Source organism: Cervus elaphus, chromosome 14, assembly GCF_910594005.1.
Source record: "Cervus elaphus chromosome 14, mCerEla1.1, whole genome shotgun sequence".
NCBI lineage: Eukaryota > Metazoa > Chordata > Mammalia > Artiodactyla > Cervidae > Cervus > Cervus elaphus.
The window spans coordinates 25,407,711-25,429,634 of record NC_057828.1 but is presented as its reverse complement, the minus strand read 5'-3'; the positions used below and the strand labels follow the sequence as shown (position 1 = coordinate 25,429,634).

General features: G+C 39.9%; 1 non-coding gene across 1 annotated transcript; it reads right to left on the bottom strand.

Annotated features, from left to right (window-relative positions):
• Positions 1 to 9,840: 9,840 nt before the first annotated feature.
• On the bottom strand, positions 9,841 to 9,912 carry TRNAW-CCA. The gene has a single exon. It is a non-coding gene; the product is annotated as a tRNA-Trp (tRNA).
• Positions 9,913 to 21,924: the final 12,012 nt, after the last annotated feature.

Here is a 21,924-nt window from a genome sequence, read left to right as displayed (position 1 = left end):
AAAGTCTTTTAAGTCTCAGATGAATGACTGTTTAGTATTAACATTGGCATCATGGCAACAGTGTATGCTTATCCCATTGCAGATTGTTGCCCTGTGCCATGGAGGATAATAGAATATAAATACACATGGTTTACAGGGCAGTATAAACAAAGAAGGGAAGCTTTTCTGCACTCATTTCCCTCTTTCTCCACCCAGTCCCCTTCTCAGACTGAGCTTCCTTCTTCAACCTCTCTGGGGTATAAGCGCTGATAACGGTCTAAATGTGGGCGTGCACTTTAGTGGGAATGCCTGCTCTGGATCAAAGCTGTATCATCCAACCTCCAGTTCAAGGATTTCTGACTTCCTCTCTTATCTTTGGAACGTCTCTCTGCTCTCTGTTACCCACGCCCATCTCTGCCCCTACTTTTAGTAGTAATCCCATTGCATCATTCTCTGTCCTCCGGCTTTGTGGGTGGTTGACCCGTACGTCATGTTCTCCTTTTATACACTATACTGTTGGTGTTTCCTTCACTTTGTAATCAGTATGGACAATGGGTTCTTCTGTGGTCTTGGAATTATTTCATTTGTGTTTATCTTGCATTGTACACTGACTGTAAACTCTTGTATGTCTTCTCTACAACTTTTCTGAGCTTTTGTTTCCTCATTTATAAAAAGAAAAAAAGAGGATGCAAATACTTATTTTTCAGAATTTTATGGCTGAAATGAAATGATGCGTGATGTATCTAAGAACCCTTAGCACCGTGCCTGGAATTTATAGGTGCTCAGCAAATGTCACTTCCTCCTCTTTCTTTGCTGCTTTCCTTCATGCCCAAGACGAAGTTTGTTGCCAATAAAGCTTTCAGCTGATTCTTGTGGAATCAACGATCATAATGTTCCTGTATGTAGGAACTGCTCTTCTTCAGTATTGGTGTTCCTTTTTGTGTTGAGGAACTTCTATTAGCAGAACACTCTGGTCTCACATCTTCCTTGAGAAGGAGTGCCTTCTTGGAGAATGAATTTGGGATGAGGAAGTGAAGAAATTTGGAGGAGGAAGAGGATGAGGCAGGAGGTCAAGTTTTTTTTGCCTTGTCTGTGTGGGATAGTGGGGAAAGACGGGGGGTAGAGAGGAGATTCAGCTGGTGAGCCCATTTTGACCTGCTCTTTCATGCTGAAAGTTTTACAGGGACAACCTCCCAAATGAGGAGGCCTGTGTTTTTTCAACCTTATGCATGATGGCTTCTGGGACTCAGTAACAAAGGGTTTATTGTTGTTGCATATGTAAGCCATGTTCTCCAGTATGAGACTGATAAAAAATGAAGGTGATATTTTTGGTCTCCACCTAAAATCAATTTAAATTCAGTTTATTTGTGCCTCTCAATTGATTCTGAACTTGGGTATGGAAAATAGGTTTTTTTTGTTTGTTTTTTGGTTTTTATTCTGTCCTTTTACTATCCCCAGCAATGTGTTCTTCCAGTTTGTGGAATAGAAAATGATATCAATGCAACAGCATCTTGTTTATGCTATTCTACCTCTGAAAGTTTCTTTCATATGGATTCACATGTTTCAGAATCAGTGGAGACATCATTAAATAATTTTTATAGTTTGGAGCACCCTTCTTTATCTTCACTCCATAAAGATTAATCTTTTCCATTTGGTATCTCTCAAATTTTTGGTGGATTTCTACAAAATGGATCTGTTACAATCATGATTCCTGTTTTTTTTTTTATCTCGATTTTTATATTACTTAAAAATCCTTTTTCCTTATTGTCATCCTTCACCAAATGACAAGATTTCACAATGGACGTGATTAGAGGCCAGTATTGTCAGTTTTTGAGTGATTATAAATTGCTGGAGTGGACTCTTTTGTTCATTTCCCTTGGTTATGACTCTAAGTGTGTAGGGTCACAGAGAAGAGAGAATAGGAAGGAGGTGATGAGTAAATAAAAGTCAGAAGTGGAGATGGACAGCCAAGTAGACTTGTGACTGGGGGTTGGAAGAGAGGGTTTGTCCCCTTGCCAAGTTGCTTTTCTTATTCCATTGATCATCTTCATGTGACACGAGTAGGGAATGAGTCAACATCAGTTGTTGGAAGGAGGAACGTTAGTCAAGGACAGGGACGTGTCAGTCCCAAGAGACAGACTACATTTTCTGGGATTTTGATGGAAAGAAAGATTGGCAATGAGCTGCTGACAAAAGGATACTACACTCAGCTGAAGGAGAAACACAGGGGATGACATTTGCTTCAGAGCTCATGGGTTTTGTCTGAGAACACAGCTCAGAGCTGAGGCTGAGGAAATTTACCATTGACTCCAGAGCAGTTGGAGTGGTTGGCATTGTTGACAGTTCTTTTTTTTTCTTTCAGAACCACAGTTCTGTCCATTCCTTACAGAATCTAATCACTTTTTTAATTGAGGGAGAAAAGGAACAGGCTGAACTGACTCCATCTTGAAAAAGAAGGAAACTCCAACTTGCACTTGCAGTGAGCTTTGGACTATGTGCCTGGTGGCCATGTGGATAACATACCTACGGCCAAACTGGCCTCCCGAACTGATTCCATACCAAGATTTCCTGTTGCCAAAAAGAATGTGATAATCCCCTATGTAGCCAATCACCTTTGTGATCTTTATGGCCCCCATTGGTGTAGGCTACAACGTATAACCAGCTGATGCTTCTGATTATGAATCATGGCTGTAATCTGATTGTATCTCCCTTTAACACTTTCCAGGCTAGGTTTAAGGAGTTTGGGGATGTGGGCTTGAGCAGTACACTTAAGGTATATAAGGTTTTCACAAAAGTCGGTTGGGGTCCTTGGCTAAGAGGAGACTCTGCCTTCGGCCTGCCAGTATAATAAATTGCACTCCACTATCTGCATTGTCCTTCTGAGTGAGTTTGTTTCCTAGAACACATGGCTACAACATAATGACAGAAATCAGAACACCAATCACATGAACTCTTGGTCTAACCTATATAGTCCATCTTCAGATTTTCACTTCATCGGTCCTGTCCACGGAAAAACAATAAGAATGCATTCTCAGGCTTCTATTAATTAATCAGTTTAATAACAGTTTATTCTTTTGACATTCTCTAGACCCCTGGCATTGTGCTTGATAATGAGAATATAAGAAATCAATTCACTGTGGTTTTTGGTCTGATCTTGAGAAAACTCACAGGCTATGGGGACAGCAGATATGCAAACAGATAAACCACAAACTTACACAAATTAGGAGAGCACAGAGAGGAGAGCAACTCATTTCTCATGCAGCATGAGAATGTGCATGGTGTGGCTTTTCCAGGCAAAAGGGTAGACAGAAAGCTGAGCCATTCCTGAAAACTGTCTGTGATTTCAGCTTCATTCGAATTTGCCCTGCCTGCTTGATCTCGACCTGAGTGAACTGCATGGAGTGCATCAGCGTGAAGCCAGCCTGAGCACAAATGATTTCATTATCTCAGTAATCTCTCTATAATCCAATAACCCAAATAAGCATGTCATAGAAAGATAGATGGCTGTGAAGAAATTGCCTGAAAAAAAATGGATGTTAGAACTACAGTTGCTGATGGTATTTCATTTTTCAAATATATTTGTAAACCATGCACAAGCTTATCTGGGTGACCTTTTTGTAAGTAGCAGAGGCTGATGCTAATTCTGTGGTGTCTGGGAGTGGTGAGGTTTTGGTTCTTTGAGCCCAGGGGGAGAAAGAGAAGGTTTCCATTCTCCAGATAACTTCTTATCAGATGCAGAGTTGGAAGTACCCTGATAAATCTGCTTCTAAGCTAAACATCCGCTGAATTCTGTGCTCCCATGGGAAATTCCTCTCCTTGAGAACTTGGTCTTTTTATTTGCTTTTCAAACCTCAATTACTGAATGGTACAATTCCTGGAAGCATCTTGACAGCATGAATTGATTATGAAGATGGTGTAATTAGCACTAAAGTTCCGGTGCCTTAGGTCATTAAAGTTCTTCCTTGTGAAAGGAGTGGTTGGGACATTTGTTGAAAGGATGATGACATGAAAGAAACACCACTTCTCCTCAAATCTGCTAAGATCACCACAGTATTACCTCCAAGTGGCTTGTACAAGAGAGAAGTTTTTTTTTACAGATTGTTCTGTAGTCAGTGTTTCCACAAGTAGCCACTGATTATGGAGATGACCTTTCAACATGCTGCTTTATTTTTTTGCTTGTAATAATGTGGCAAATCATTTGAAACATGGGAGGCAGAGGACAGCCCTATGACCAGAGCACTGGGCAGACAGGAGGGAAGCAATTGTACCAAGTTCCAAACAGTGCATGGGCTTTTCGGGTGGCGCTAGTGATAAAGAATCTGTCTGCCAGTGCAGGAGATGCAAGAGTTGTGGGTTCAAACCCTGGGTCAGAAAGATCCCCTGGAGTGGGAAATGGCAACCCACTCCAGTATTCTTGCCTAGAAAATTCCATGGACGGGAGTCTGGCAGTCTACACTCCACGGAGTTGCAAAGAGTCGGACACGACTGATCACCTGGACACATGAGCAACAAATGGTGCACGTGTGGTCTCATTTCATCCTCACAATCGCCAGTTAGATATCATGGCTTCTAAGGAAGCTGAGGCAGCAATAAATTAACTGAGTCGCCGCAAGTGGAAAGAACACTGAACTTGGCATATGAATCTCTCATTTCTTTGTAATGTAAGCTTGGGCAAGTTATTTCATCTCTAACCTCTGTGTCTAATATCTTAGCTGAATAATAATAATAACAAAAAAAGTGAAGTGAAAGTGTTAGTCACTGAGTCATGTCCGACTCTTTGTGACCCTGTCGAGTGCAGCCTGCCAGGCTCTTACATTTGTGTGGTAGTAGTTAATACTTTATTAAAGGCTTTCATAGTCATTATCTCAGTCATTCCCCACATGTCTGTGCAGTAGCTAAGGAGATGGCACTAAACAGTGGAAAATGCTTAAACTGTGTCAACTAAAATAGATGTACAACTCGAGAGTCGTGAGTTAAGTTTTATTTGGGGCAAAATGAGGACTGCTGCCTGGGAGGCAGCATCTCATATAGCTCTGAGAGGCTATTCCAAAGAGGCAGTGGGGGAAAGTCAATACATAAGGTTTTGGTGAAGGGGGAGTTCAGTATCACGAAACACTCATTTTACAAAAGGTTTTTGGTTAGTCATGAGGATCTGATGTCACCATGAAGGGATTTAGTGCTTCTCTACATGTGAGGAGATGCAAGGATTGAGTTCATAAAATCTGTTCCTAAAAACGTCCATCTATCTAAAGACCTGTCCCATCAGATTCTCTGGAGCACAGAGTGCTCACTCCACCCTGAACCCTCTCAGGGGCCGTTGAAGGTCAACAGCTATAGCGGCATGGGGTTCAATCTCCTTAGAGGCAGATGGCAAATGTCTTTGTTGGTCACTCATTGGCAATGCCCTTGGTAAATGCCAATTTGTAGTTGACAGTTGTGATGTGAGAGAGTCCTGAGTTCAAATCCTGATTCTGCCTTCAATCTATTTTTTTAAAAAATTTAGGTGCATCTGATTTATAGTATTGTATTAGTTTCTAATGTACAGCAAATTGATTCAGTTTTATATATAAATATTTTTTCATATTCTTTTCCATTATGGTTTATTATAGGATACTGTACATCACCAGATGTACAATTGTATCACCAGATGGTCAACACCGAAATCAGATTGATTATATTCTTTGCAGCCAAAGATGGAGAGGCTCTATACAGTCAGCAAAAACAAGACTGAGAGCTGACTGTGGCTAGATCATGAACTCCTTATTGCCAAATTCAGACTTAAACTGAAGGAAGTAGGGAAAACCACTAGACCATTCAGGTATGACCTAAATCAAATCCCTTATGACTATACAGTGGAAGTGAGAAATAGATTTAAGGGACTAGATCTGATAGAGTTCCTGATGGACTAAGGACGGAGGTTCATGACATTGTACAGGAGACAGGGATTAAGACCATTCCCATGGAAAAGAAATGCAAAAAAGCAAAATGGTTTCCTGAGGAGGCCTTACAAATAGCTGTGAAAAGAAGAGAAGCAAAGAGCAAAGGAGAAAAGGAAAGATATTCCCATCTGAATGCAGAGTTCCAAAGAATAGCCAGGAGAGATAAAAAAGCCTTCCTCAGCAATCAATGCAAAGAAATAGAGGAAAACAACAGAATGGGAGAGACTAGAGATCTCTTCAAGAAAATTAGAGATACCAAGGGAAGATTTCAGGCAAAGATGGGCTCAATAAAGGACAGAAATGGTATGGACCTAACAGAAGCAGAAGATATTAAGAAGAGGTGGCAAGAATACACAGAAGAACTGTCCAAAAAAGATCTTCATGACCCAGATAATCACAATGGTGTGACCACTCACCTAGAGCCAGACATCTTGGAATGTGAAGTCAAGTGGGCCTTAGGAAGCATCACTACGAACAAAGCTAGTGGAGGTGATGGAATTCCAGTTGAGCTACTTCAAATCCTGAAAGATGATGCTGTGAAAGTTCTGCACTCAATATGCCAGCAAATTTGGAAAACTCAGCAGTGGCCATGAGACTGGAAAAGGTCAGTTTTCATTCCAATCCCAAAGAAAGGCAATGCCAAAGAATGCTCAAACTACAGCACAATTGCACTCATCTCACACGCTAGTAAAGTAGTGCTCAAAATTCTCCAAGTCAGGCTTCAGCTAGATGTTCAAGCTGGTTTTAGAAAAGGCAGAGGAACCAGAGATCAAATTGCCAACATCTGCTGGATATTCGAAAAAGCAAGAGAGTTCCAGAAAAACATCTATTTCTGCTTTATTTACTATGCCAAAGCCTTTGACTGTGTGGATCACAATAAACTGTGGAAAATTCTGAAAGAGATGGGAACACCAGACCATCTGACCTGTCTCTTTTGAAACCTGTATGCAGGTCAAGAAGCAGCAGTTAGAATTGGACATGGAACAACAGACTGGTTCCAAATAGGAAAAGGAGTACGTCAAGGCTGTATATTGTCACCCTGCTTATTTAACTTATATGCAGAGTACATCATGAGAAACGCTGGGCTGGAAGAAGCACAAGCTGGAATCAAGACTGCTGGGAGAAATATCAATAACCTCAGATATGCAGATGACACCACCCTTAGGGCAGAAAGTGAAGAGGAACTAAAAAGCCTCTTGATAAAAGTGAAGTAGGAGAGTGGAAAAGTTGTCTTAAAGCTTAACATTCAGAAAACTAAGATCATGGCATCTGGTCCCATCACTTCATGGCAAATAGCTGGGGAAACAGTGGAAACAGTGTCAGACTTTATTTTTTTGGGCTCCAAAATCACTGCAGATGGTGATTGTAGCCATGAAATTAAAAGACGCTTACTCCTTGGAAGGAAAGTTATGCCCAACCTAGATAGCATATTTAAAAGCAGAGACATTACTTTGCCAACAAAGGTCCATCTAGTCAAGGCTATGGTTTTTCCAGTGGTCATATATGGATGTGAGAGCTGGACGGTGAAGAAAGCTGAGCACTGAAGAATTGATGCTTTTGAACTGTGGTGCTGGAGAAGACTCTTGAGAGCCCCTTGGACTGCAAGGAGATCTAACCAGTCCATCCTGAAGGAGATCAGTCCTGGGTGTTCATTGGAAGGACTGATGTTGAAGCTGAAACTCCAATACTTTGGCCACCTGATGCAGAGAGTTGACTCATTGGAAAAGACCCTGATGCTGGGAGGGATTGGGGGCAGGAGGAGAAGCGGATGACAGAGGATAGATGGCTGGATGGCATCACTGACTCGATGGACATGGGTTTGGGTAAACTCTGGGAGTTGGATGGACAGGGAGGCCTGGCGTGTTGCGATTCATGGGGTCGTAAAGAGTCGGACATGACTGAGCGACTGAACTGAACTGAACTGAACAGGATACTGAATAAATTTCCGCATGGTATACATGAGAAACTTGCTGTTTATTTTATGTGTGTGTGTGTGTGTGTGTGTGTGTATTTATATATATATATATATATATATATGTGTGTGTGTGTGTATTTATATATATATATATATTAGCTTGTATCTGCCAATTCCAAACCCTTAATTTATCCCTCCTCCGCCCCCTTTCCCCTTTGGTAACCATAAATTTGCTCCCTATGTCCAATATGTTTTTTTCAGATTCAATCTCTTTTTCAGTAAAATGTGTCTAATGTAATGCATATCTGTGGCATTTTTGTGAGATCTGAAAGGAACTTGGTAAAGCATTCTTAACAAATGGTAGCTCCTGTGAAGGTCCCACTTGACAGAAGAGAAAAAATATACTCAGATAATATGTGAGTTCCTCAAAGTCACACACACTCACCACACTAGGCAGGGAGGTAAGGAGTAGGCATGTGGGCTTTGGAGTTAGGTGGATTGAGGGTAGAATTGTGCTCCATTTCTTTAAGGCTGTGTGACCTTGGGCAAGTGATTCAATCTCTCTGAACTTTAGTTTCCTCATCTGTAAAATTTTCTGTAAAGTAATTACAATCTCATAAGCAGGGTATGAGGAGGATGATAAAATGATAAGGGACTCTTTGCTAATGAAAGGCCTGTCTTTTTCCTCCTTCCTTCCTCCCTCCTGCTTTCCTCCCATTTGTAATACAGTGTGTGTGTGTGTGTGTGTGTGTGTGTGTGTGTGTGAATCGCTCAGTCATGTCCAACTCTTTGCAACCTCATGGACTGTAGCCCACCAGGCTCCTCTGTCCATGGGATTCTCCAGGCAAGGATACTGGAGCGGGCTGCCATTCCGTTCTCCGTGTAATGCAGTACGTGCTCAATGTATTTTTGGAGTTATGCATACCATTTATTAGCAGGATCAGCTTGATATAGTGCTGCTGTTTAAGGGGCTCTTTGTTTGAAGAGCATGCTGCTCTCTTGGAGTCCTTTGTCTCATAGACTTTTTTCCTTACAGGATGATGATATCATTTGAGAAATCAGTTCTTAAACATTCCATCTCCTCCAAAATGGGAAATGAGCTCATCTTGGTTGAGGTGGTGATGTCTTGCCACTGGCATTCTAGCTCCATGACCTTGTGCAGGCCACTTGCCTGTCTGTCTCATGTGTGCTAAGTTGTTTCAGTCATGTCCGACTCTTCACAACACCGTGGACTGTAGCCCACCAGGCTCCACTGTCCATGGGATTCTCCAGGCAAGAATACTGGAGTGGGTTGCCATGCCCTCCTCCAAGGGATCTTCCTGACCCAGGGATCGAGCCTAAGCCTCTTATGTCTCCTGCATTGGCAGGCAGGTTCTTTACCACTAGCACCACTTGGGAAGCCTGTCTGTTTCCTAGTCCCTGTTAATCATCCTTATTTCATAGGCATGTGAGATGCTGCTGCTGACTTCATTACTTAGCTAAAGAAGTATTTTTACTAATATGGAATCTGGGGCATCAGGTGATGAATTAGGGGCTGTTTGTGTGAGGGCAGTGGGCCTGGTTGTCAGTAGCTTTCAAAGTTGAGTCCTGTCTCATGCAGAGCTGAGTAAGCTTCACCTTTCACCAAGCTGTGTTCATTGTTCATCTCACTAGTGCAATGCTTCTCTGCACCTGGGAACCACCCAGAATTACTGTAAGGAATCTGTAAGTCGATATGCATAGTTGATTTTCTAGCCAATGAACTTTAAGAGTGGGTTTCCTATAATTGCTCTCATCAAAGTTTTTGATGTTAAAATAGAAGCCCTATGATGAAAAATGTTTTCAATACAAGCCATTGTGCTTGAGTGAGAAGGAGTCTTTGTTGGTTAAGAATTGAGGTTTGAAAAAAGTGAAAGTGAAGTCGCTCAGTCGTATCGGACTCTTTGCGACCCTACCAGGCTCCTCCATCCATGGGATTCTCCAGGCAAGAATACTGGAGTGGGTTACCATTTCCTTCTCCAGGGGATCTTCCCAACCCAGGGATCGAACCCGGGTCTCCCGCATTGGAGGCAGATGCTTTAACCTCTGAGCCACCAGGGAAGCCCAAGTTATATCTTAGGGCCTAGCGTAAAGTATTTAGGAACTTAATGAATATTCAGTAACTAGCATGAATAAAAGAGTGAATGATTTGCAGGGCAGGCATAGGGATGCAGATGTAGAGAATGGGCTTGTGGACATGGGGTGGGGGTTAGGAAGGAGAGGGTGGGATGAATTGAAAGAGTGGCGTTGACGTATACACACTACCAAGTATAGAGCAGATATAGTGGGAAGCTAGCTGTACCGCACAGAGAACTCAGCTGGGTGCTCTGTGATGACCTGGGGGGTGGCATGTGGCGGGATAGAGCAAGGTCCAAGAAGGAGGGGACATATATACACGTATAGCTGATCTACGCTGTTGTTCAGCAGAAACTAACACATTATAAGGCAATTATACTCCAATTGAAAAATGAATTTTAAAAAATTAAGGGAAAAAAAAAAGAATGAATGAATGTGGTTTTCTCATCGACAGTGCTATAGCCCAGTTCCCGCTTTTGGAAGCCTGTAGAGTTCAGGTGTGGCCAACCTGATCTCTGGTTTCCTTTGCCTTTTCATATGGGCTGGTCTGCTGCTGTTTAAGGGGCTCTTTGTTTGAAGAGCATGCTGCTCTCTTGGAGTCCTTTGTCTCATAGACTTTTTTCCTTACAGGATGATGATATCATTTGAGAAATCAGTTCTTAAACAATCCATCTCCTCCAAAATGGGAAATGAGCTCATCTTGGTTAAGCTGTCTACCTGTTATAGTATCTCAATGCTATCCTGTCCCATCATTCCCTTTGTCTGTAGTGTTAAGAGGAAGAAGAAATGCGACAGCCCCAAGTGACCCACAGGAAATATTTCAGAAGTTTTCATCACTTAACTTAGCTATTATCACCTCTCCTGGAAAAGAACCTTAGGCAAAATGTGAGGACGTGGCCCCTTAAGTGGAAAAAATGAAGAGAGGGGAAAAAATGAGATCAGAGCAAAAATGAATATAGCACAAAACTCCAAAGTGATTCAACTTTCTAAAAAGTAAAGTGATGATAGCTACAGGGAGTGCTGTGATTGTGGGTTATTTTCTGAAACCCCAAACAAAGGATTTGGAAAGCTGAAAGGCAAATCTGTCTCTTATGCTTCCCCAGAGAGACCTTGCAGGGAGAGCTAATGTCTGCAGCTATGTTGGGAAGGTCACCTATTAAACAAGAACCTTGTGTGCCGGATTCAGGTGGGGCTAGCATACAAGGTCAAGGACATTCACGAGTCAAAATGTTCCCGAATGTGGAGTGTTTAGAGCCAGTTAGACTCTGATTAAATTTCTTCTGCAATTAGAATAAAATCTTTATCTCTAAAGACTCTAGAGACATAACCAAATGCTAGCCAGGAGCGTTCCAGTGGATCTAAAATGATTCCATCCATTTGAATGGCAGATCCGTATATTCTAAGTCGTGTTCTCAGAAGCAGATTTGTGTTATTCAAATGCCCACATATTCTCTTCTGGGTGGGTGGCTGTGCGGGATACATGTGTGGAATTTGGATTTAAGCACATGGTCTAAGAACCCAGCACAGGAGTGGGTGACTCAGGATTCTAGGGGCAGAGACCAGGAATTTGATGGAGTTTAGGAGATAACAGGACTCCCCTGTGGCTCAGATGGTAAAGAATGTTCCTGCAGTGTAGGAGATCTGGGTTTGATCTCTGGGTCAGAAAGACCCCTGGAGAAGGGAATGGCTACCCACTCCAGTATTCTTGCTAGGAGAATTCCATGGACAGCGGAGCCTGGTGGGCTACAGTCCATGGGGTCACAAAGAGTTGGACATGACTGAGCGATTAACAGTTTCAGTAGCTAAGAACATGGCTTTAGAATCAGATAAGCTTCCCTCAGTCACTTACTATTTACATGGCAGAGGACAACTTAAGTAAACCTATTGCCTTACTTAAGTAAGATGGAGATAATAATATCTACATCACAGCATTGTGTAAGGATTAAATTAAATCAAGCATGTGAAAAGAATCCTGAACTGAACTTGACCAGGGTCAAGTGGTGGATGTTGTTATTATTCTCCATTTGGAGATTCAGTGGAAGAGATATGGGCATATAGTGTGATAGGAAATGACCAAGAAACTGGTCTCTTGCTGCCTTTGTATTCTCTTCTCATAGGGAACCATCTTCCCAGTGACCAATGCACTTGACTGTTGGAAATGGAGTTTAGGTTCAAAGGGGAACCCCAAATGTGTTCAAATAATGTACTTTAGCAACAAGATTTTATATTTTCTCTGCTATCATTGGTTTGAGTGACTTAAGTTTGGTGAGCTGCTTTAGGAAATTTATCATACTCTTTTTTTTTTTTTTTTGCAAATGAATTCTAGGCTATAGACAACTGGAATACAACTTGTGTGCTGGAGATTTTCAATACTGGGGTAAAGAATTTTAATTGTGTTGGAAGTCAGTACTCATTACTCCTGGTGAAATTCAACAAATCCTTTAGAAAATTTCTAGTGCTCTGACGATATGACTGGCAAGGAATCTCAGGGTCAAGGTTAGGGTCAGGGTTACTGGGCTTCAGGCCAGTCAGCCTTTCCTTTTCTTTCTCCATTTCCACTTCCTTCTGTTTCTTGTCCCAGGATCTTGGGTATTTTTTCTGGGTCAGGGAACATACTTGGAAGGTAAGAACTTCCATTCAGGGCTACTGTTTTGATGCAGCCTTTTCAAAATGTTATTACACCAATTTTAATAAAGAAATGCTTTATAGCATCCCATTTGTCCCCACATAGATTAAGTCTATGACATTTCCCATTTCTACCATTGCCTGTTTTCTCCTCAGCTTTACCAGTAATAGGTATTATTGTTATTTTAGTTTTTCTCAGCGTGATCAATCTCAAGTGTTATTTTCCTGCCCTTACTAATGAGTTTGTGCCTATTTCCACACATGTGATGGCTTTTTGAAATTGTTCTTCTCTGAAGAGTGTTTGAATATTCATCCTACTGTTCTTGTAATTTTTCAGTAGGCTTGACGTTTTTCTAAATGTTGGAAAGAGAAGCATTGAGTATAGAAGGAGAGGGATTGGAGACAGTGCACACATTTTTGAGGGTATCGAGTGTACAAATACGGGATTGAAAGCACAAAAGATGTGTTGCTTTAGGTGGAGCGTGTCATTAATACAAGGCAGGAAAGCAGAGTGTGTTGGTTCAGATGTCTGCAGGTGTTGGTAGAGATGGTAGTGTGAGTCTGTTGAAAATATTTTCTGATTTTTCAGTTTTCTCATCGAAGTGGGAAATAAGACTGTCAGCTGAGCATAAGGCTGTGTGAGGAAGTAGTAGAGGCTGAAGGAGAGAGAAGGGGAAATATGGGGAAGTGAGAGATCCAGGGAAATCTAGTGTGATTACCAAGCAGCACTGAGGGGCTATTTGAATTACAGTGGCAAATAAGCTAGTGACCAAGTCAGAGTGGCTAGTTTGCAGAGTCTTTTTCATTAGTCATGCTCAGATACATGGGTAAGAGCATAAGAGTTAGAGTGTCGGGTTTAGTCAGGATTGTGGTATTCTAAGAAAGTATTTGCAAAATCAGAGAGGGCAAGATTGTTGAAGGTGTGTGCAAGGACTCTTGGAGTAAAGCTGGGATAGGGGTGAAGGCCAGTGGAAAATTGCATGACCAATGGATTAGTGATCCTGTTCTAGGGAATAATGGTAGGATGTGAGTATGAAAGAGAATGAGCTAGAAAGATCAGAGGTGGTGGTCAGACAGTGGGAAGTATGACAAGGAATTTATGGAGGGTTTATAGGTATTGCCAATAGTGAATCACTCTTGCATTTCTTGAATAAGCCTTCCTTAGTCATAGTATATTATTCATTTGAAGATTGCTGTATTTCTATTTTACTTAGAAATTTTGCTTTTATATTTAGAAGTGAGATTATTTTTATTCACTTGCTATGTTCTGGTCTTAGAGATATACTGATTTCATAAAGTGAATTGGGAAGCATAATTTCTATGGCCAGAGCAGTTTAAATAGCATCAAATTTACCTGTATTGTAAAGATCAGATAAAGCTTAGCTGTTGACCCATCCATTCTGTGCCCTTGTCCATAGTAGATTTAAATTACCTTTACCATTTCATTCTAGGCTATTAGTCTATTCAAGTTTTCCTCACTTTAAAAAAAATACTTTTATATTATAAGCAAATCATTTCTGTCTTAAGGATTTGAACATTTGTTGGCACAATTTTGTATGAAATGTTGTCTTATAATTCTTTTGATCTCTCCTGAATCTGTGATTTTTAATCCTTTTTCTCTTTTTAAAAAAAAATGAAGTATAGTAGGTTCACAATATTACATTAGTTTCAGGTGTACAACCTAATGATCCAATATTTTTATAGACTGTACTCCATTTAAAGTTACTATAAAATATTGGCTATATTACCTGTGCTATACAATATATTCTTATTTTTATCCCTTTCCTCAATCCTAATCTCATCTATTCATGCTATAATCAACTATACAATGGTATTCCTTATTTTATCTTGTTTTCCAAAAATAAATATCATGTCTATCAACTTTATTTTCTCATTTACTAATAACATATTTTAGATTTATTAACTCACTCTTCCTATGTGTTTTTAATTGATTTTAATGGTCTATTTTTAATTTGGTAATATGTGAACTGTGAACTTAGTTCTTTTGTTTTAAATGTGTTTCTAAATTTTGAAGACATTTAAAGCTATGATTAAGCTTTTGTTTAAGAGCTGACTCAATAGAAAAGCCTCTGATGTTAGGAAAGATTGAAGGCAGGAGAAGTGGATGACAGAGGATGAGATGGTTGGATGGCATCACCAACTCAATGGACATGAGTTTGAGCAAGCTCTGGGAGATGGTGAAGGGCAGGGAGGCCTGGTGTGCAGTCCTTGGGTTCACGAAGAGTCGGACACAACTGAGTGACTGAACAACAACAAGTATCATAGGATTTAATATGAAGTGTACTCCTTCTCATTACTCTTCAGATAGTTTGTGAATTAGTTTTCCCCTTTGAACAAATGATTATCTAGGTATTTGTAAATACACTAATATAATTAATTAATTTATTTTTTTTGCCATGCTGAGCAGCATTTACAGTCCTAGTTCCCCAACCTGGGATTGAACATATGCCTCCTGCAGTGGAAGCTCAGAGTCTCAACCACTGGACAACCGGTTAAGTCCTTGGCATCAACTTTTTATTATTTGTAATTTTATTGTATTATTATCAGAAAATGTGGCCTGTAAAATTTCTGTTATATTCAATTTGTTAAACTTTTCTTTCCTGGTCAAATACATAATTTGCTTTTGTAAATGTTCCACAAATACATGGAATGAATATATGATCTTTATCCAAGGGATTTAAGATTCTACTGTACCTAAACTAAGTATTACTTAATTTGCTTAAATTATTTATACCTTCATTACTGGGTATGTTCAATTTTTATAAGAAATATATTAAAATCTCTTTCTATAATTGTATTTTAGTCAAATTTCTTTGTATTTTTAGCTTTATGTGTTTCCTATATTTAACTGCTATGTTATGTGATGTATTTATCACTAGTTTATCTTCTTCATAAGTTGTACCTTTTATTCATATAATGTTCCACATTTGGTTTCATCATATCCTTCACATTTGGTTGGCATTTTCTTGTCCTTTGCTTTGTTGTTAACCATTCATTATCTTTTTAAAAGTATGTTTCTTGTAAATGGAATATAGCTTTATTGTTGGTTAGGTTAACCTGTCAGTCTGTTTTAAATGGGAGAATTTAATTATTTTCTGCTGATTGTAGATACATATACCTGCTTTGTTCCCATATATTTTCTCAGTTCTGGATGCTGAACACCCTTAGATGCTATTCTACTCTGTGAACTCATGGAGGCTCAGGTCTGGTTTTAGGTATTTTTGTTGTTCAGTTGCTCAGTTGTGTCTGACTCTTCACTATCCCATCGATTACAGCACACAAGACTTCCCTGTCCTTCACTAACCCCTGGAGTTTGCTCAAACTCACACCCATTGAGTCAATTATGCCATCCAACCATCTCATCCTCTCTTGCCCACTTCTCCTCCTGCCCTCAATCTTTCCCAGCATCAGCGTCTTTTCCAGTGAGTTGGCTCATTGCATCAGGTGGCTAAAATATCAGAACTTCAGCATCAGTCCTTCCAATGAATATTCAGGGTTGATTTCCTTTAGGACTGACTGGTTTGATCTCCTTACTGTCCAAGTGACTCTCAAGAGTCTTCTCCAGCACCACTGTTCAAAAACATCAATTCTTCAGTGCTCAGCCTTCTTTATGGTCCAACTCTCACATCTGTACATGACTACTGTAAAAACCATAGCTCTGACTATATAGACCTTTGTGGGCAAAGTAATGTCTCTGCTTTTTAATTGCTGTCTAGGTGTGTCATAGCTTTTCTTCCAAGGAGCAAGTATCCTTTAATTTCATGGTTGCAGTCACTGTCCACAGTGATTTTGGAGCCCAAGAAATTAAAGTCTGTCACAATGGCCGTAGTTCTGCCAGTAGCAAGGAAGCTATCAAAGCATCATTTCTCCCCTATCTCCTTGCATTCTTCCAACTTTGGGAAAAAGAAATACTCAAACCATTCCCGTAGGTCCCTCCTAGTTTTTTTTTTTTTAGGCCAGCTGTCAGAGAGAAATGCTGGTCTCAGTTCTCTCTTTAATTTTATGCAGAACTCAAGGTTTCACCTGTACCTAGGTGATCATGGATCCCATGGCCTTTCGCTAAAGATATATCTATCTATCTATCTATCTATCTATCTATATACACATATACATATAGTGGAGTTGGAAATGGAGAGATCGGGAGATGATTTGAGGTTGCCACTTTTCTAACTTCTTTTCCACAACTCTGTCACCAATTTTTAAACAATTCTAATTTTCAAATTTTTATTGAAATATAGTTGACTACAACATTGATAGTTTCAGGTATATAGCAAAATGATTCAGTAATCTACATATATAATCTTTTAATATATTTTTAAAAACATTCTCTTCTATAGTCCATTATTACAAGATATTGAGTGTAGTTCCCTGTGGTATACAGCAAGTAGGTCCTTGCAGGTTATCTATTTTATATATAGTAATGTGTATATTTTAATCTGAAACTCTTAATTTATCCCTCCCCCTTTCTCCTTTGGTAACTGTAAGTTTTTTTTTCTATGACTGTAAGTCTATTTCTGTTTTGTGAATAAGTTCATTTGTATTATTTGTTTAGATTTCACATAGAAGCAATATCATATGCTATTTGTCTTTGTCTAACTTACTCCACTCAGCATGATAATCTCTGGGTCCATCCATGTTGCAGCAAATGGCATTATTTCATTATTTTCTTAAGGTTGAGTGATATTTCTCTGTATATATATACCACATCTTCATTGTCCATTCCTCTGTTGATGGACAGAGTAACTTAGGTTACTTCCATTCTTGGCTATTGTAAATTAGTGCTGCTATGAACATTGGGGTGCATGTATCTTTTTGAATTATGGTTTTTTCCAGATATATGCCCAGCAGTGAGACTGCAGGATCACATGGGAGCTCTATTTTTAGTTTTTAAAAGATTTTTATTGGAGTATAGTTGATTTAAAATGTTGTGTTATTTCTGCTGTAAAGTGAACCAGTTATTCTTCTGTCCACTCTTTTTAAGATTATTTTCCTATCTAAGTCGTTACAGAGGATTGAGAAGAGTTCTCTGTGCTATCGAGTAGGTCCTTGTTGTTGTTGGTTTTTAGTCGCTAAGTCGTGCCTGAGTTTTTTGTGACACCATGAACTCTAGCCTGCCAGGCTCCTCTGTCCATGGGATTTCCCAGGCAAGAATCCTGGAGTGGGTTGTCATGCCCTCCTTCAGAGGATCTTCCCAAACCAGGGATTGAACCCAGGTCTCCTGCATTGGCAGGCGGATTCTTTACCAGTAAACTACCAGGGAAGCCCCAGAGTAGGTCCTTTTTAGTTATCTATTTTATATACAGTAGTGTGTATGTTATTTTTAGTTTTTTAAGGAACCTCCATACTGTTCTTCATAGGAGCTGTACCAATTCACATTCCTGCCAGTGATATTTATATGTCACTAATTTTTATAATGACAAATTTCCCCTCAGTTTTGATATATATCAGGCTTAGTTAAATTTACCACACAATAGGGTTGCATTTTGAGAAGACTCTCATAATCTTCACTCCTCTATATGCTTTGGCTCATGTTTGCAAATAGCATATAACTGTAAATAAGAATATTTGAATCTTATTTCTAATAAGAATAGTGAACGATAATCAAATAAGAAAGAGCAACTGGGTTTTGTGCTCAAGTTATTTGGCATTAGCTTTCAGAAAACATTCTCCAATTACTTTATGCCTTCATAGTCTTTATACCATAATCTTTATACCAGTCTTTTACCAAAAGCTAAGGGGCAGTGACAAAATGTTCTTCTTTGGCTTGGGAATTTTTTTCTCTTTTTTCCTATGTTTTGTAGGAATCCCAAGTACTTCTACTCTGAGCCTATCCCTGCAGAGACTTTGACAATGTTTTTTTTAAAGTTTAAGTATAGTTGATTTATAATATTATTAATATAATAGTTTCAGGTATACAACATGGTTATTCAATATTTTTATAGATTATACTCAATACAAAATTATTATAAAATACTGACTATATTCTCTGTGCTGTACATTACATCCTTGTAACTTATTTCACACTTTATTGAAAATTATGCATCAAGATCACCTGTGGAACTTCAAAGATGTAAGTGTTGTATTGATTTTAACTCAGTGTCTATAGAGTTCAAAGTTTTCTTTGTAGGCTCTTAGACGATTGGAATATTTCCAGGGTGTAAGCTCCTCATTACTGCTATTCTTTTTTTCTCTTTCTTAAGTGCCCACTCCCTGATTATTGACTTTCATTATCAGTATATTCCAAAGCCTTAAAAAAATTTTTTTTAAAAAGAGTCCTCCCTGATCTCTGAACATACATTGACTCCCCACAGTTACTATGCTTAGCAATTATGAACTTGTTCTCTAAGATGTGGGCTCAGCTGTGGACACAGACTGACATCCACTACCTTGTTGCTAAAAATGGGAGCTAGCATGAAAGTTGAATGTTTTGTGCAATAAAGGTCCCTTTAAAGCTGTGTCAGATAGTTTCTGCCTGTGGCTTTATATCCATTCACTCCTCTTCTTTCCTCTCCTCTGTCCCAGGAGGTTGACCTAAGTGGACTACAGCAATAGGCTCCCTTGCTTGATTGGGTTGGGCCAGTGGGAGCCATGATCAGAGAATGAGTTTGGTGTATTCATTACCCTGGATTCCTCTTTGTGAGAACTTGGAACTGACTGACTGTGACCTCAGTGAAAGTCTCTGCTCCTTTTTACATGGTTTTCTCTGCATGATATTTGCTCTCCGGGTTCCAGTACCCTCTTCTTCCTTTCTTTCCTCTAGCCTGGGAATAGTGATGGTTACATGGCAACCTTGTTCTTCCCTTGTACCTCACCTATATCTTTGCAAATAGCACCATTGTACTGGGTTGGCCAAAAAGTTTGTTTGGATTTTTCCATAAGATGTTACAGAAAACCCAACCAAACTTTTGGGCCAGGCCATTAATTAAGCCTTCTTTACACTACCGCATCTTGATGTGGTACTAGCGCACTACCGTGTCATCTGTTTCCTGACTGATTCTCACTATTCCCCATAGTAACAGTGAGTCTGATCTCCTTAAAGCTTGGTGATCAAGGCAAAATCATGCCACTTCCAGGATAGTAGATAGTAGATGCCTGGTGTGTTGCCCAGATCTCCTGGCTCAAGGCTTATACACTCATTCCTCCAGCTGTCAAGGGTGTTGGTGGATGAGTTCCCTTCTGGTGACTGTACTCTGTTGAAGAGAGCTTCCACCATCAATATTATACTCCCTTCCTGGGGTCAGCCTGGATCCAGTGATTGGTCTGATACAATGTAGAGTTAAAAGACATAACTCTTACCCAATTTGGAATGTCTTTTTATGGCCCTTCCAGCTCCAGAGCTCTCTATAGATTGACTGAGGCATTTGTTGTAACTATATCACAGCTTGCCTTCTCTGCCCGACAGGAGTTCATTCTGAGCTTTCTGACCGGTTAGCCTGCTGCACGCAAATCTCTGAGTCAGAGTCTGATTCCCAGGGAGTCCAGCCTGTGGCAGTATTCTGTCTGTCTCCTTTTCCCGCCCAGCTGTCCCCTTGATAGATCTCCATTTTTTCCCATTGCTGACATATGCAAACAGACCCGGGGAACCTTGCTCTGAAACCTGTTTTGACACAAATGAAGGAGTGATACAGATGTGGTCGATAACTAATGTTGGTGATTCTAGGCATGAGATATGTGGAGGGCTGGGCGAGGTTGGCCTCTTAGGCTCTCTCAGATCTAGAGACATTTCTATTCCTATGATTGGTGTGGAAAGAAAAAAGGGAAAGGGGATGAGAAAGATAAAGGAAAATAGAAAGAGATGGTGGAGATATTTTTGAAGGATAAACTATAAAGATGGATGGATTCAAGCTATTGAACTACATAAAGTTGATTGTGTACAGACCTATCACCTACTGAGGTGTCTGATTCAGATTTGCAGAACTGCCCTTGGTTGTGAATGAGACACAGGAGAAGTAAGGGTAAATTTCATTTTCAAACTAAAAATGTGGTTTCTTCCTGGAGAATGCATTCTGGAAAACAAAGTTCTCTCTTCCATAAATAGCTTATGGAGACTTCTTGGAGAAAATCATATACTTTGCCTTTTTAAAGTATTAAGCAGAAAAAAAAAGAGTGCAATTTTTCACTGTAAATGGACTCAGAATAGATCATAAAAGGGGCCTCCAATCCAACCCTAGCTCAGTTTGGTTGGATTATCAAGTTTATGAGCAAACCACCAATTTGTCACCAAGAGCGACTGGTGGCATAGGGTTCTTTCAGCCTGCTGGATATTCTTGGAGGGCAGACAGAGTCCCTAATTCATTGCCTGCTTGAGAAAGCTTTGAAGTCCTTGCCCAAAGATAAAATTCTCCTAGAGACTGTTCTGATGAGATTGCCTCCCACACAGGAGAATGCAGTTTGGCCTAAAAGTGATTTAAGCTGCAGTGTGGGCTTGATTAAGAAAAGCACCTAGTTTATTTCCAGTCAGATTTAATAAAAGGCAGTATGCTGTGGCTCTGATTAAAAGCCTGCAAAGCATAAAGTGCTGTTGAAATCTACAAGTGCATGGTGAGGACTGCTTCCTGCAGGTGCTGGAAGGGAATGTTGAGTGTATTTCCCTTCAATTGCCCTTTCTGACTGCATCTGATTGCTATATTCTACATACTCTAAATACTACAAAACTTACTTGACTTGCTTGACAGCAATTTAGGAGGGCTTGAGATTTTTTTTTCCTTAACTGATTTTTCCATGGAAGGAACGCAGTCATCTCAAGTATAGCTAATGAGTTGATATGACTTCAACTTTTTTAATGGCCTCAGTTTTCTTTATAAGAAAGTTTTCTTTCTTTATAAACAAAGCTGAATGCTGAAGAATTGATGCTTTTGAACTGTGGTGTTAGAGAAGACTCTTGAGAGTCCCTTGGACTGCAAGGAGAGCCAACCAGTCAATCCTAACGGAAATCAGTCCTGAATATTCATTGGAAGGACTGATGCTGAAGCTGAAACTCCAATACTTTGGCTACCTGATGGGAAGAACTGACTCATTAGAAAAGACCCTGATGCTGGGAAAGATTGAAGGGGACGACAGAGGATGAGATGGTTGGATGGCATCACTGACTTGATGGACATGAGTTTGAGTAAGCTCTGGGAGTTGGTGATGGACAGGGAAGCCTGGTGTGTGGCAGTCCATGGTGTCACAAAGAGACACATGACTGAGCAACTGAACTGAACTGATGGCCTCAGTACTTGATTGATCGATTTGTTTTTAGTTGTGTACTTCTACTATATTGCAAAATTTAAAAACTTAGCTGAAATATTTTTATTAATGACAATAATTATGTACACTCATAATTAATTGTTTATTTAATGTGTTTCTTCC